This window comes from Cyanistes caeruleus, chromosome 2 (genome assembly GCF_971803275.1).
Source record: "Cyanistes caeruleus chromosome 2, bCyaCae1.hap1.1, whole genome shotgun sequence".
NCBI classification, from domain to species: Eukaryota; Metazoa; Chordata; class Aves; order Passeriformes; family Paridae; genus Cyanistes; species Cyanistes caeruleus.
Window position 1 is genome coordinate 52,722,354 of NC_141702.1, and position 17,392 is coordinate 52,739,745.

Below are 17,392 nucleotides of genomic sequence, written 5' to 3' on the forward strand. Positions count from 1 at the left end.
AAGACTGAAATACTTGTAGACTAGCAGTGGAAAGGCATTCCCCTTCGCTTTGCTCCACCCAGACTATGAACATCATCTACACCTCTTTTTTAGGAGGCTGTGTATTCCCCCTCTCAGCTATGGGAGTCAGCTGTAGCTGTATAGCTCACCGGTGAGAGGGGCTTCTCCTGGAGAGGCAACAGATCCCACAGGCCTTGGGGAACCTCCTGAGCTGGTGAATGTCAGCATCTCTAACCTATGCACTTCCCGGAGGGAAAGGGAATGAAGTAGCCCATCCATCATCACTGCACCACCAGTGGCTTTGCCTGCAGGAAACTCCTGGCCATAATCCCATTTGGAGGATAGAAAATTGGAATAATGGGGGCTCACATCTGAAATTTGAAGGTCTGTTAGCAGGCACTGGTAGTGAGTGCTGTGACTTTGATCATTCTCCCATCATTTTCCAATATGGGGTCTACTAGTACATATTCAAATATAAACTCATGGAGAGTTTTTTTCAGATTTTTATATTTCATATTAATTTTAATCACACTAATGATATGGCCCAAGATGATTTGTACTAAGTGAAAAACAAACTATAATGCATTATCTTGGAATTTAGAGGTGAAACATCTTGTAGTAAAAAAGTAACAGACTGACAAAATTTCCTCCAAATCCTTTTGGCCGGTATAACTATTTTTTTTAGTTTAACACGTATTTTTCCCTTGAGCAGAGAGACCAAAAGCCTTTGCATGATTTTTCCTGGTGTGATGTCTTCTTGACAGCTCTGCTCAGGGAAGCTAGAAAGGAGCAGAATTACACTATTAGACGCTCTCAAGGGTTTTACTTCTATTTTCATTTCATTTTGCTAATTCCTGACAGTTTCAATAATGTACTGAAATAAGCTCCATCAAAATAATGCTGGACACCTGGGGAAAAAAACCTGAAACATAGATCTGACTTTCATCAGTGATTGCAGTTTTTAAAACTGCTTCCAAGTGATGGTATAGGCAGTAATGTTCCATGCTAATTTTATACATCACCACATGACATAATGGAGCAATCAGGATTTAGGAATTTTAACCACATGGAGGATTCTCCATAATTTTCAGAAATAATTTTCTTCTTTTGGTGAGAACTTGAAGGAAACAACTATATCCCGAGGGGTTGGTTTAATACGAAGATATATTGAGGCTCTGTGTAATATTCTTGTCTCTCAATTGTTTTTGAAGTAATAAATACTTTTAAAGAACTCTTCTCCATAACACTAGTATAGTGTACTATTAGTATAGTGTCGTGTGCACAGATTATTCAGCCAGATAACAGATAGATAGTAAAAGAGAACTTTTGCTCAGCTCTATATTAGGTTATGATTTGATGTAAATAATTTAATAATTTTTACAACTTTTTCTTTTATTATGACATATCTAAGATCCATCAGAAAGTAGCAGTTGCTAAAAAGTCAATTATCCAATCATTGCTTTTCCACAGAAAACAGAAATGCAATTTAGGTCTCTACAGACTTCTTGGTGAATGCTAAGACAACTATTAAGAAATAAACTATTAATAAATGGCAAGATGAAAATGCATATATGCACATGGAAAAGCTTTAGATTTTGTATGGAGTTCATATAAATAAGTAATTATTAGCTTTGTTGTATGTACTGCTAAATGCATTTAATTTACAAACCTTAACTTAAAAGAACTTAATTCTAATGCAGTTTAAATCCCTGAATTATAACAGATTAGATGAGGCATTCAAATTGACTTAATTGGAGAGAAAACCCTTATTTTGTTTGGTGGGGGATGGTCTCAGAACAGTTTTGACACCGATTCCAAAATTTTCCCCACTGTTTGGTTTTCGGGCATGCCCTTGGGCTGGTCCTGAGCCAGCAAGAGGTAATGTGAGTTTTCCTAATAAGTGCAGGCTCCTTGGCCACGAGGTCCTTGCCAATCCCAGGCTCCTGTGCTGCTGAGGAGCTTCTCCTGGCACACAGGGTGACAGGGCAGAGGATGTACAGCCCTCTAGTCATGGCAGGGCTGGTCTGCACTCCTGGGAGCGCAGCAGCACCATGCTGCTGACCACCAAGCCTGGGAAACCCAGCACACACTTTGCCCAGGATGCCGGGGCTCCCCGTCACTGGTTACCTGCAGCTGGGATTCATTGGTGCTGGCTTGCTCCAAGCTTGCACAGCCTGTGTGCCACGGCGTGCAATCCATCCTCCTTTTCCTGTTTCTGGGAGGTTTTTGACATCTGAAAGCTTCCAGTTTTGTTACTGGAGAGCCCCAGCTGATTTCCTCCTTCATGCATGCTCCTCTCACTGTTCTGTGTCTCGTTTCATGGCTGTGCTGTGTTTATTTGAAATCAGGGCTTTTATACCCATTTTCAATGTGTCATTTCTTCCTCTTTCATTTGCAGTTAAAGAAACTGTTCTTAAGAATAATCCCAAAATCCATCTACTTAAAATTCATGGGATCAAAAGTCTTCCTAATATTTCTAAAGCCAAATATTTCCTTATGCCACACTTCTCCAGAGGAACAAGAGCACAGGTATGGATGTATTTAAGAAAGACCTAATTCTAACTAATTTTCTGCCACATGTGGGGGTTGTGCCCCACAATGCTATTTAAAATTGACCTTGTGAGTAGTGAGGTAGGGATGTGTTTTCTTGCAAAGATTTATCTCCATGTTTGTTCCCAGGGTTTTGCAGAGCTGTCTGTCTAGAATTTCCACATTATAAATGGCTCTTGTTTTGGTAAAGTTTGAATTATTTTCATTAGCTGGTCACCTGGGGCCTGACCAGAGTCAGGCTAAAAACTTCAGACAAGCACTACAGCTTTTGCAATCAGTCTCAGTCTCTCTCCCCTGTCATCCCCAAGGAAATGAAAGGCAGAAACGTTTATGCTTCAGGTTAATGTTTTAGAAGTGTTTGAAGCAGGAAGCAAATGGACTTATTCATAAGCTCCTCGAGGATGTTTTGTTTCAGTCATGAGGACTGAAAATTTCCTGGATAAAGGCCAGTCAGCAAGAAGTGACCAGGGGCAGGGTCTGCCTTTGGGATGTGCTCCAAGACCTGGGCACCTGGAGGGGATTCACCTTTGAGAGCCTTTCGGACAATCCATGGGCTTAGGGAGGTCAGTTATGGAGGTGACTCATACAAGTCTCAAACTTAAGGTAGGCTAGGAGGAACTGGAAATACCTAGAGTCATATAAAAATAATCATAGAGAAGTGAAAGGAAGGAGCTGGAGGAAGCCTCTCATTTACCCTGAGAAAGATCCATATAATTTAATTGTTTACATAAATAAGGATCCTTCTGGAGGGTGCCTAATTTTGAATATCACATCACATTTAACAATAGACGTATCTTAAACATCTAGCTTGCTCACTATTTTTTTCTTTGGGAAATCAGAACATTTTGTCTTTCTGGGTCCTTGACAGTGTTCACACCAACAGTGACAAACCTGAGCAGAACTTGTCAGGGACCAGTTGACGACAGTCGAAAATCTACAACCACTATCTGGTGAGAAGACAGCTTTTGAGTGCCTGAAACTATTAGTGTGCTCTAATTTTTTTGAGCAAATATAAAGACTGACATTTACTCCAGTGGCCTACAAAAGGTGCTGTTAAAACTTCTTTCCACTAATGATCTACAACACAGGCTTTGCATTTGAGGAGGAAATGTCAAAATATTTATTATATTGACTGAAGCTTATTTTCCTGTGCCTAGAATATTATGGCATATAGTACAGGTTTGCAGTAAGAAACTTGTTTCACTTCTGACTACATACATTGTTTGGTGTGTTCTTCTCTCTTTTTCTGTTATTCTGATCATGTCTTGCAGATTCTAATTCTCTAAGACATTTCTCTTGTTAAGTGAAGAAAGGGTCAGCAAAGTCAGGTCAAAACTAAGTTGTGGCTTTTTTGGTTTTTGCTGTATCTATTTGCAGTTATAATGAGTGAGTCCTGTCAATTTCTACAACAAATCTTCACTGAAATTAGAGTTGAATTAAAATTTCTAGCAACAATTAAAAAAAATGGTTCATGACTGCTTTCTTATTGTGTGTCACACATGTACCAAAGCCAAATGTAGGAGAGCAAGGGGTACATATTGCATAAGGAGCCCATATGAGGGAGCCCTGCAGCTTTCTCAGAAACCATTTTGTCACTACTTTCCTTGGAAGACTTCTTTTTTACATGTTTACCCTTCACAATATTTTGTGGGTTGACCTCTGATGTCTAAGTTTGGTTCTGCTTTGTATCGCTTGTCTCTTTGTGTATTGCTTTCTGTGTCTGCTCCTTTGCTTTGGTTGTTTTCCCTGTTAATTTTGCACCAAGGCACCAATAGTATTATTTTGGTCTGTAGGGCTATGATCCAAGGCAATACACAAATCTAAGCACGTGAAGCACCTTGAAAACATAACACTTAGTGGAACAGTCAAGCTTTACTTTCTTAAAACACACTCTAATACTCTAGTATTAAAATCTCATTGACACAGAGGACCTCTGGTCACAAATTCGTGGTTTCAAAGAGAAGGACTTGCACTTTTGGATAAATCTTTTTTTGTTGTTTGACACACACTTTCCTTCTGAATTTTCAAACAGCTCCGTGCCCTCCCATGGCACCAGTAGCATGATGCTTTTCTTCCACACAGTAACACATAAACATAAAACTAGTACTTTTTGGAAATGTGTGCTTATCCAAGCTGTTCCAGTCAAGGGGATATTCTTAATGGGTCACCATTGCCATCTTTCCTTTGCTAGTGTAGTGTGAATAATCTACAAAGTGAACATCTGTAATTCTGGGGAAATCTCTTTGTGTGTCAGGGATAGATTGAAACTCTCCAGGTTATTTTCAGCATCTGGATCACTTTCATAAAGGAAAGAAAAAGTCAAGTTTAGCCTCAACTCTAATGATAAACCACATAAAAATCAATCACTATTTTAATTTTCAAGAACAATAAAAAATATATCACATCTTCACATGAGAGGCAATTTCTGAAGTGCCCCATTTGGGTGGAGGATATGTTTTGTCTGCATGGAATCATTTAATGAGTATCAGTAGATCTGGATGTTGGCAAGGCAGAGCCTCCAGCTCCACTATCTTCATAGGTGCATCACGATTCTGATGCCTTTGGTAGAAAAGACAGGGCAGAATCCTGTCCAGGATGGTGGAAACAGAGGGATATGCTTTAACTCCAACTTACCTCTTCTTCAGTTGGTTAAATGAAGTTCTGAATGACAGCTGGCTTGCAACCTCCTTTTTCCTCAGAAGACCCAACACATCATTTGCAACAATACATGGAACCCTTCCAATCTGCTCTAGCACATGGTGCCACCATCCTGCCTGCCTGTGCCCAGTTCTGACCTCCCAGTTTGCATGGCAACATGTAGTGGCTGAGACTGCCCAGCCAGCTGGCTGGGGTGAATCAACAAGCTGGAATTGACAAAACATTTTTCCTGACATATTTAGAATATTTCACTGGGGAGAAATCTCTTGAGATTTAACATCTGATTCTTCAGGCTGTCCAGGGAGATTAAAATGAAGGAGAAGGCAACATTAAGTCATGCATATTGCGATTAAAAACAAACACAATGTGTCAGATTCCATCCTCGATTGCAGCCCTGCTGAAGTCTCTGTGGTTAAATGAGAGTAAGTGAGGACAGAGTTTGACCTGGTGGCTTGAAACTAAAATAATATAAATGATAGACAAGGACAAACGTATCTACAAAGCTGCAGATATTCTATCTGAGGAACATGGAGAGACACAAAGATCAAGGGGGACTTAATTCCTCAGGGATGAAGCAAGATATAAAATAATTATTTGCAAAAATAGTTTTGGCTGACTGAATAAGGCGGATTTTTGTCATCTGACAGCTACACATACTGTGTGGCAAATGATTAAATAAACAGATTGCTGCTCAAGCAACTTGCTTTCATTCTGAGATGCCAAAGCCACTAGAATAATCTCTACCCACCAAGACAAAATCACTTGGTCGCACTGTGGCCACACAGAAGGCCCTATTCATCAGCAGGGTTTGCCTGCAAGATGGCTTTTTTGTGGAAGAAGCAGCTTCCACACCTTCTCGGTGCAGACAACACTGAGCTGACTGAAGGGATACAGACCTCTGCTTACTCAAAGGGGTTTTGCCTTTGAAATGAGAAGAAATTTCATGCATGCTTTTTTCTCTCCAATCATTCTGCCTTCTGTCCTGAAGCTCTGACAGTAGTTGGATTTTAAAGATCCTGACTTTTGCATACACAAAACCTGTTTTATAGCAATCCAGCCCCAGAGAGGTGTACAAATCACACAGGCTGATGCCAAATAGTGGAAACCATAGAAACAACATGAAATTTATTCATTCTTGTCTTACCTGTGACCTGAATGGGCCCGTCCTGAAGCTCCTGTGCAGTCTCTTGCCTGCTTATGTTCAGATCCATCTGTTAGCATGGCACTGCACCCACTCACTAGACAGTCCATCATGTTCACTGGAGCTGACGAGGGATCTGAAATGACTTTATAAAAGACTGTGATTTAGTGCATGTCCACACATGTAGTGTCTTTGGAGCTCTGTATAGTGTCATCCTATCTGCTTAATCTCACTGTCCAAGGGTTAGGATTTTTTGTTTTGTTTTGTGCTTTCTAAGCGCCTGCTCTGTCATCTGCGTACCACATTGTGCTTCATATTCATCAAAGGTATTTAGCACTCGACAGGGTGAGTGTTCTAGGACTCTAAGATTTCTATCAAAACCATCACCCTTCTTACAGCAAGATTTGTATTTGCCTCATGCATAAAAATAGAGGGTTTCTACAGAGTCTCCCAGTTCAGAAAATGCAGCTGGTTTTCTTTCTAGTTCAGAGCTTGTTTTATCTTTACTAACAGACTTCAGAACTGTACTTAATGAAGTACAATGAATATTCAGTCTAATAAATGAGAAAAAACCTCATCTGCAAGGAGACTTCTCTAAAATTTTTTTTGTGCACAAGGAGAAGAGACTCCACAGCTCTGCAGCAAGGAAAAGGAAGTTATATGTTTGGTCTTTGAATATTTGCTTTGGTTTCAGTGTGGCTCTGTGTGAAGATTTAGCCTTTGGTGTATTTCCATCATCACCAAAATATATGGTTTCAGAAGGAAGCTGAAGCTTTTTCTCTGGATTATTTTACATGTGTTATTAGATGGTTTTGAGAGCAACATAGGGTGCTACCCTGAACTGGACCATCCTACAGCTTGTATTTAATTTTCTGTCATCTGATACTGCCTATGACAAGGAGATTCATTTAAGGTATGAAGTTCAAGCCTTATGATTTTTCATTTTCCTCACCAGACAGCAGGCAGATGTCTAAAGTGCAGAAGACAGAAACATGTCTCTCCAGAGATACAGCCAAACTCACCATGGCTCTGGGGACCATCAGCAGCAGTCAGACCTTTGCTCTGCCAACTAATAATGGAGCCAGTGGCACAGAGACAAAATCTCTTCCCAGGAATGCTACACAAATAACACCTGAGATTTAAACTGTGTGAACTTATTTGCACACTTCACACACACAAGAAACTGGAGAAATGGAGGATAATTAGCAATGTTTTCTTTATTCCATGAGGAGCAGTGGGGAAGTGGCTGCAAGAGCCTTTTCAAAACCTGTTCCTAGGGATTGTCTTTGCAATTCCAGTTGCTTGGGCAGCTCTCTAAGAAAGAGGTCATATTCATACAGCTACTGCTTTTGTGCCAGACCATCACTGAAAACTAATTCAGAGACAAGAAAATGAAAGATAGTGAAATACAAAGCATTCTGTTAAAGGACCACTATCATATGAATGAAAACGCAAAATTTCTGTTAAGTAAATGTCCATCTTAACTTTAAAAAAAAACAGCTGCTCTATCACTTCTGAAACAGCTGCTGTGCATATATATTTTCCATTTTCTTATTGTAATGACAGGATTCCATTGCATCCAGTCATCTTCTCAGCTGGAGAACATGCTCACCACTGGCCCAAGATTTTCTGCAAAACTATGTATATATTCAGTTTTTCTCATATCTTACACAACCAGTAGAATTATATGTGAACAAGAGCAGTAAAATCATGGCCAGAGTATCCTCCCTATTCTTAAGGATAGGTAAGAAGCAAAAAAATAGCATTTTTAGTGTTTAAATCAAAAGAAATCTGGGCTTTATGTCAGGACAAGCAGGTCTACTGGTGTATCTTTGCAGTAAAGAAAAAAGATGAATAGTCAAACTTGGTCTTATGATTGTAATTACTTTTCATGATCCTGAAAACTGACAAAATCTCTCTGCGCTGCTCATTCAAGTGTTGAATCTAGACAGAAATAATGGGATGGATAGTTGAGAATCACCTTTCAATAGCTAAATACAAATAATCTGTCAAGTAAACATCAAGATTATCTCTAGGAGAGGCATCTAGGCTTCTGTGATTGGAGGAAGGCACACATATTTTCCTCACCATTTGTTCCTCACTGGTCTCTAATAAGTCTTTGGATTACAAGAGGGTACTGAGCTGGATGAACTGTCCTCACAGTCTGTACAAATCCCGGTTTTCTCAGTCCTTGAAAGCTGTGCTGTAGTGCTGTGGTGAAGTCTTAAATATCAGTTCTCAAACTTCAGTCTCAAGCTTCAAAGTCTACAAAAATGTTTTCTGTTGAAACTGAGCTAGGCCCACTTTGTTTATCAAGATTGATTGTAATAGTGGAAAGTTATTGGTATGATGTCAAAATGAACGAAATTTGCTGTCCTACAGATCTAGGTAAGATTTATCTGGAACACTTACAGGATATTCTTTCTCTGTAAGGAGACGTCTCTTCACAGGACTTCCATGAATGAAATATTTTTCATAAAGATCCTAATTTTCCCATGAATCTTGGTAGAAATGGAAATTAGGAACAAGAGAGAGAAAAAGATAGCACAGCCATTTCTACAGGAAACTGGGCTAAAATAGTTCAGTGAAACTTGCTTAGTAATGTGGTTATATTGCCATTTCTTGTCCAAGGACCAAAATGTCAGTCTGAAGTGATCTTTTTGCATCTGTTCCTGTTTTGTCTTCTTACCAATATCGATTTCCATCAGAATATATCCGGGGCCTGAGGAGTTTCTCAGATGATGCACCAAGAACAAAGAAAGGCTGTTTCAGTAGCATGACTACTACTTTCTGTGGTGTGGTTTTTGTCAGTGGTGCCCATCTCTCTCTTGGATGTGGCGACAAAGGCTAACAAGCTTCCTCCTGCCAGTAAGTGGAGAGCAGAGGCTGATAAAGTGATCGTGTGCTGGGAAGGGAATGAGTTTAAAACTAATCTGGGCAATGACAGGCTTGAGGGCTCTGCAGCTTGTAAGTGGCATGGACACTCACTGACCTCGCTTTCTTTGCCTCATTTCACCTGATAAATGAGTGCAGTGCTCTGGGAGTTCAGGTCTCCCCGCCCACGGCAGTGCAAATCACTTCAGTGAAGGGATAATTGAGTAAGTGAGAGGATTTGCTCAGAGACCTTTCACATGGATGCAGTTGCAGAGGGCAATCACTTTCCCAGTCTGTCTGGGATCTGAAAGGTAAGTCAGATGGAGATCAATGCCAGCACTGACAGACTGACTAGGACTGAAAGGAGAACATCCCACAACAAACAGACAGACCCACAGCTGAAGTCAGCTGTGCTCTGGGGCTGGACCCAGCCCCCAGCACGTGGGCCAAATGTGTGGTCACACAGCCTTGGCATGGTGCAAGTGCATGTAGATACAGCTCCTATTCCTTTGTCCAGGAAATCCCAGGCAGAACTCAGCAGCTTGCTGAAGCTCCTGCACATGCACTGTACAGATGGCCAGCACATGTGTGACAGGCTTCCTGGGCATATGCAGATAACTGAGGCAGAGCTGGATGCTTGGCTGCATCAGGAAGCATGAAGGAGTGGAGAAAGAGAGAGAGACGACAACTCTCCTACCCGTCTCTGTAAATCAATGGTGTGCTATAATCATATCCATCTGCTATGGAACCCAGCCCTAAGGCACATGTTTACCATTTACATTTACATTTTTATAAAAACCCAATCATCTGCTAACTACAGATTTTGTCTAGAAACAACTTGAAGTTGTTTTAGGAGTGCATGCATGCTGTCACAGCAGAGCAAACCAGAGCTCCCACGTGGGCGAGGTGGCAGTGTCCGCTCCTGCTCACTCTGCCTATGCTCCTTGGCCATGTAGATGTAAGTGGGCATTCCCCAAGGGCCTCTGAGTGATGTGGAGCTGTGCAACACCCAAGGATCCAGAGTCACGAAAATGCTGAAGTTCCCACTTACTAATTGGACAAAAGCCCTTAGGTTAATTTTTCTTCTTTGAAGTTTTGAACTTCAAACTTTTTGTTTGGGTGTTCTTACAAGGGGAAAAGAAAAAAAAAAAGAGAAAAAAGAGAAGCTGTCTTGTGCTCTACTCCATTCATTTGTGTAAGGTAATTTCAGGCTTTTTACAAGATTAGAGGTGATGTGGAAGTAAAATAAGAAATGTCGCTTGGTATTCGCAGTGAATAGTTCAGGTTTCAGTACAACAGCAGACAGTTCAATGTGAAACCAAAACAACTGTTAAACCTTGAAAGCTGCATAAAGTGGAATTGTCATCATCCAGTCAGTTTTTATTCTGAGCACCTTGGCTGCGAAAAAAGTCAATAAGAAATGAAGGTGCTGAGCTATTAAAGGATTCGGCCTATAACAGTGAAGGACACGTTCTGCACAGACTGCTGCTTATGGCCATTCCTCATGACAATCATTAATTATGTTCAAATGTAACTTAAACATGTGCCAGAAATTCTGGAGAGAGTAATCCTTGGAGAACTGGGCTCAGGACCAAATCTCTATATTAATGATAATCCTTTAGAATAAAATATTGTTAAATTATTAAACTAAAATATTTGTTTCAGACTATGAGAATATGTGAATCTCTTCTTGGCTGTCACCTCTAAAAGAAAGGGATGAAATTTAAGTTTCATGGACATTAGTGCAAGTAATTCAATACTATAACGATAACAAGCCTGTACTGTTACAGCTAGTGAAAATTCATGACGACAGAGTAGCATGTCCAGACACAGGTTTTATTAAGGATCTGGTTCTGCACACAGATTTTTCTTAGTAAGTAACTTTTAATCTTTTGTTAGATCCAAAGAAATCATTAATTCTGTTCACAAAGCAGAATGGATTTGCATGCACTGCATATTTGAAAATGACAAGGGCTAATTTTATGTTTATGCTAATCTATAGAATTTAGGCATACCTCTGGATTAAAAATTTCTTGAGAGTTATTTATCATTTTTCAATATGTCACCTTTCTGGTAAACTGTAATATCAAATATTACATAAATAGAAGTGTAGCTCTGAAGACTGAAAAACAACTACTGGTCTCTGTCAAAACCATCAATAGTTCAAGAGTTTTACACCTTAAAAATGTCAGAAAAATGTCATGCTGTCTACTAATCATTATATAGGGTAAAGTAATTATTTTACTGGTTTATTAGCATTGCCTTAAATAATTTTCTGTAGCTAAAAAAATAAGGCAATTTAGCTGATTGATGAAAATAAAATTATCACAATGAAACATTATTAATAACGTTGCTGTTGTGCAACTATCTGTGCCAGTGCTGTGTGGGAGCAGACTGGACAGTGGGGAGAACATCTGACTGCACAGATCCTGCCTTTGACCCAGTGTGATGCTGCTGCTCATCTCAGCCTGGGTGGTGAATAGCCTCAACCTGCAGCCTCTCTGCCCCGGCTGCTGCTGCAGCCTTGCAGCACGGGGCTGTTATTCAGGACAAACTCAGGTCTGGGTTCAGTAGAAATGCTGCCTGCATCACTTCTGTGAAGCATATTGAGAAACTTATGTGAGGGCTTCAGCTTCAGGTGAACCAGTTGATAGGAGTTGCTGCTTCCAGCTCTGGGTGCAAACCTCTTGCAGTTTTCCTGCTTGCTTGGCTGTTTTCCCACCCAGGATGCTGAACTGTGAGTTTCAGACCAGAAAGCTGGGACCCTGAGCAGGCTGGCTCCTTCTGACTCTATTCAGCTTGAAACTTTTCCTCCCCTCACTGTACCTCACACCCCAAAAGCCTGAGATGTTTCTTTAGAAAACAGTCCTTTTCTTAGAAAGCTCAGTTCTTTTCTTAGACAGGCCTCTTCTTTCACATGCAGGCAGCTATAATAGTTCTATCTCCTGTTGCTCAGATTAGGGTCAAACTTCTTCCATGCTGCTATTTCTGACCATCAGTTAATTTTTCTTTGTGCATTGTAAAAACAAAATAAAAGAAGCAAGAAAGATTTTGGGTGAGTTTGTGGTTTAGTGGTTTTTTTTTTTCTGTAGACTAAGATGCTAAATTGGTAACATCTTCTTTGATAGTCCTTATGGAGGACATGTGTTCACCTTCACCCAGGCAGCAATTTTTAGTAGGAACTTGTTTGTGTAAAAATTCAATAAATATATTAACAGCAATCTTTACTGGTCCTCTGGCTTGCTACTATCAGTTAGCATGCTCCAGGCATCACAGAACACATGAATATTAAAGAGCAATTGTTAACATTTTGATGTTTTGTCAGCACTTTGTGTCAAAACATCTTCCTACTGGGATGCAGCGTGATGACACTGTGTCAAAACAGAATATCATCACCCCGTGCTAAAATGCTGCAATGTGATGACATTTAGATCTACATGCTCCAAGAGCTATTTGTACCAGAGAAGAAAACCTTTCTTAAACTGGTGGTGGCACCTGGCTGGAGAGCAAATCTGTGAGGTAAAGATGTAGCACATAAACAGTATATAAGAAAGGCAGAAAAGATGTTTTAGCAGACAGCAAGAGCTGGTAAAAAATTCCGGAGACAAGATTTTTAGCACTGCATAATAGGCATTAAAATATACATAATTATCTGAAGCCTGGGGTAAAATTACCTGTTTCAACACAGTCCATTATTATCAGTAGTAATTAGTCCCATTTACTTCTTGAAAAACTGATTCTAAAAGTGTAACTTTCATTAAAAAGTTACTTTTGAATGGTAAAACAAATTAATGAGATTCCTCTACTTCTATCTCTTTTCTTTGTACCATCAACTCCTTCAATAATTGAAACAAACTGAAAATTTAAAACAATGTCCTGAATGTTTGAAAGTTAGCATTGGAGGAGAGTAGGATATCAGACTGAGGAAAATAAAATTTCTGAATTAAAAACATGAGAAACTTCAGATTCCAAAGGTGTATTTTAAATCAAGAAACTATGAACTTCTAGTTGTTGTTAAAAACCAAACTAAAATACTCTCAAGAGGTGTTGTGAAAATACAAATGCCAATATCTTAAGAACCTTTGAGGGACTGTAAATATTTTCCAGTTCCTTAAAATATTTTTGTGTCATATTTTAATTAAAATATTTGGGAAATTCTGACTGATGAAAATAAAGGGATATAGGTCTACTCTTTCATCAGGAGCTTAGTATTTTATACTTTTATATTTTAGAGAATTACTGACCATTCTAGACCATTAATTCAGAAAACAAATATGTCATACTCTCCTAAAGACCTCTGTTAGGACCAAGCTGTGAGAGTTCTGCATATGTCTCTGATTCTAATTGTTCTAAAAACACTTCTCCAAGAATGTACCAGACTAAAGTGAAAATAACAAATCCTTTTGCTTTCAGTGCTGCACTTCCAGTTCCCAGTTAAATCACCAGAAACTGTAGCTGCCATGGCCCTTTTTAGGAATGGACCCCTTTTTCTTCAGGAAACAAAGAAATTTCCTGAAACAACAAAGAAGTTGTAAGATTTAGTAATCAACATGTCATATCATTTGAACATGATTTTTGTACATCCATTTCAAAGGCAAGCTGGATGTTCAGCCAATGATGCAGCTGGCCCTTTTCCAACCTAAACAGCATGGTCTCTTCAGCTTTACCATTCTTGCAGGCTCTAGCAGATTTTGGAGGTAATGAGCAATCAGGTATGTGAGACCATATTACATATTGGCAAATTTCTCCCCATGGAAAATGAAAATATTATAGTCATAGGACATTATAGTTATTTTCAATGTGGTTAAATTTAAAGAGTGAATTAATCCCCAGTGTAAATCTATTGATTTGAACAGAGTCATACAGGAACAAATGTGGTCTCAGAGAATTACATCCATAAATATACTAAGTTACAGAGTTGCTTTTTCTGCATATGAAATTCTGATCCTAATTTCCACTCTCACCTTCACATTTAAATTTGAAACTACTCTACAAGCACTAATTAATCCTAATGAAAAACCTACGTAAATAAGACAAAACATCTAGCTTTATAATTAGAGCTGTGTTCCTATAAGAGGAGAGTATTTGGACCACATCCCACACAACTGCCATCCTCTAAATCCCTGAGAAATACTGAATAGCTGCATATAAAGTTCAGGGCTTTGCAGCAGTGTGATTGCCAGTTTGGCAGAAGAGAAGGAGGAGGGGATAGATACATCCATGGTCCCATGGAGGTGCTCCAAATTTGGATCTGGGATGTACTCCCAGTTCCTACAGTACAAAAATAGCCAAATACACAAGCCTTGCCTTCCCACCTGTTTGAGACCACTGCTCAATGGGAATGCCTTGTTTGTTTTCTGATCTTCGTGGAAGTTCTCTGTTATTGGACAGCTTTGGTCTGCACAACTTATTTTTGTAAGAACTGTTTGGAAATTTAGGCTGTTCTCTTAAGCTCCTGACATCCTAGTTAACGATGGTATAAATAGACTGCTGTTAAGGAAAGAAAAGTACTGAAGTGCAATTAACCTTTAACAACCTATTAATGCACAAATCCTAAGTACTGTAAAAAAAAAAATACACGCTCAGGATGCCCACCAATTTCTTCTTCCATGGAATTATTATACTGTTTCCCAAGACAGGTTTCATTGGGACCATTATGTTAGCTTGGAAAAAATCGCCCTCTTCAAGCACCTCTGCAAGCAGAAAGTGAAACCTCCTGTGAGAAATCACCTGGCAGGGCATTACTGGAAACAGATGATATCCAAGAAGTCTTGGACACATCTCTCTGTGAGCAAACATTTCTTTGCTGCCGTCTCATTCAGGGATCAGCAGGGAAGATTCCAGATAATGCCTTCATGGGCTATCTCCATGCTTTTCCACTTTCTTATCTTCCACATGCATGTCCAGTATCACTGCAAACTAAGTTGAATGTAATTTATTAGTGATAAAGCTTCAAACAGAAAGTAAGAAAGAGTAAAAGAGATTTGTTGGTTAGAGTTGATGAAAGGAGAGATAAAGAAAATAAAAGACTAAGGATCAAAAACCTAAGTGAGAAAAAGCTATATAACAGTGACTTTTTAAATATGGGATGATGCACACTACCAGGTAGCCTAAAAATGACAAAATGTAGATAGTAATCATCTACTTCATTGTCCCATGGCTCTAATAAAGTTATTAAGAAGTTGATTACTCACCCCCATGTTTTGGAGAGCTTCAAATTAGATGATATAGGGAAGGAGAGTTTTTAGTGGTTTGTTTTGTATGTGTGCTGTATATTTTTACATGAATCAGAGCTGAGTTTCCTGTTCTCTCTGTTGTCAGTCATTGTGAGGGAACACATAAACTAAGTGCATACCCATAGCTGCTTCATCCTGTTGTGGAAGTGTGCAAAATAAACAATGTGTTGGATTTTCTTCTGTGCATATCATTCTTCTTCTTTGGGGGAAGCTGGGGAACAAAACATGTAGTTCTCACTTTCCTCTAAGGTCTGAAGATCTCATTTTATGCATCTGTAAAGCCGTGGAAACATTTCCTCTACTTGTTAAGTAGATGACTTGACAAGAGGCCTGTGAACTAGATCAGGCAATTCACTACAGGCAATTCTTAGAGATCCTCAGCTTTGTGTTCTGAGGGGCTGAACAGCACCTGGAGGAGATGAGAATGGCATTAGAGGAAGCAGATGATGGGCAGAAGCTCTTGGACATGTCCTCATGTGAGTACTTGCCATGGCACGTGCCACCTTGTGCCCAAGGGGAAACTGAGGCTGTGAAGCAGCAGCACTGGCTGTACCAATGGCCAGGCTGGTAGTGGTGCTCAAAACCAAGCATATGACAAACAAAATTAACATATGGATTCCATCACCCTCCTTGCAATGTTAGGTAGTGGTGGAAAGGCTCACACAGTGAGGCTCCCAGTTTGCTGTCTTCCATGGTGATAGAGTCAACTCTGGTCCTGGTAAATTCTAGTACTGTTTGTACCTTACATCTCCTCTCTGCAGAGAGATCCTCTGAAGGGTACCATTTAAAGGCTTCTTATAGTCAAGAACAGAGAAAAATGTAGAAACATCACCTGTAGAAGGATAGAACACAGCTTGTAAATGATAAACACCAATACAATAGAGGAAAGAAGAGCTTTGGTAAAAATAACTTTTGGTGGGATTCATCTCTTCTAACTTGCACTTTCTGAAAGTGGGGCACTTCAGTGACAGTTTTCTGGATTATTCACTTCTTCAGTAGACAACTTTTTGTTGTTCACAGTATGCACATAGTGTGAATGTTTCTGTACATTCTTGTGTGTGTCTGCATGCACATGAGGGAACCCCAACACATAAATAGATATCTGATATCAGTCTGGTGTGGCCCTACACAAGTCCAGCTGCTCTAGTTTTCTGCTGAAGTTTGGCCAGGTTTCATCCCACAGGTGGAGAGTAGCAGATTTCAGCTTTTTCTCAGTTGTCTCATTGCTACTCATCCCCACTTTCCAAGAAAGATGCTGTTACTACTTAACTATCAGCTTTGTTTGGTGGAAAGTACCTAAATTAAGTATTAACTACACTCTTCCATTGATTTTTGTAGTGACCTGCAATTTGTCAAATCATTTATTCCTCTGCTGTAAGCAAAAAAAGCAGAGATCTCTTCCCAGACAGCATTTCTGCTGAAGGGTTGGTATTCAGGAGGTGAACCTACTGCGCCTGTAGTGAACAACGAGTTATTTAATCACTGAAAATTTACATTCCTGCTTCTGCTTTTTCTCCAGCATTTGGAGAATATTTTACAAACTGTGAGAAGGGAGGAGACATTTTTAAATCACATCCATTTTAACAATTTAGAACATTTTAATCCCAGCCACTGACCTTGCCAGAACACTGATCAGAACACTCCAGAGCATTAGTAAAATATATATGCAGGGATGATTTTTGCAACATGAGGTCATCCATACTGCTGAACTTCCCACCAGCAGCACAAACATACAAATACAGACAAATAAGCAGACAAATACATGCTTACATTTTTGTATGCTGTATGTATTTTCATACTTTTTAAATAAAAACATGGGGGAAGATTTCAGGGAATAGAGAATCATATAGTCTGGATAAATCATTAAGGTGTAACTCACAGACTGTGGATTAGAATGTATATTCTACCGAAATGACTGTTGTTTTGACGGCTG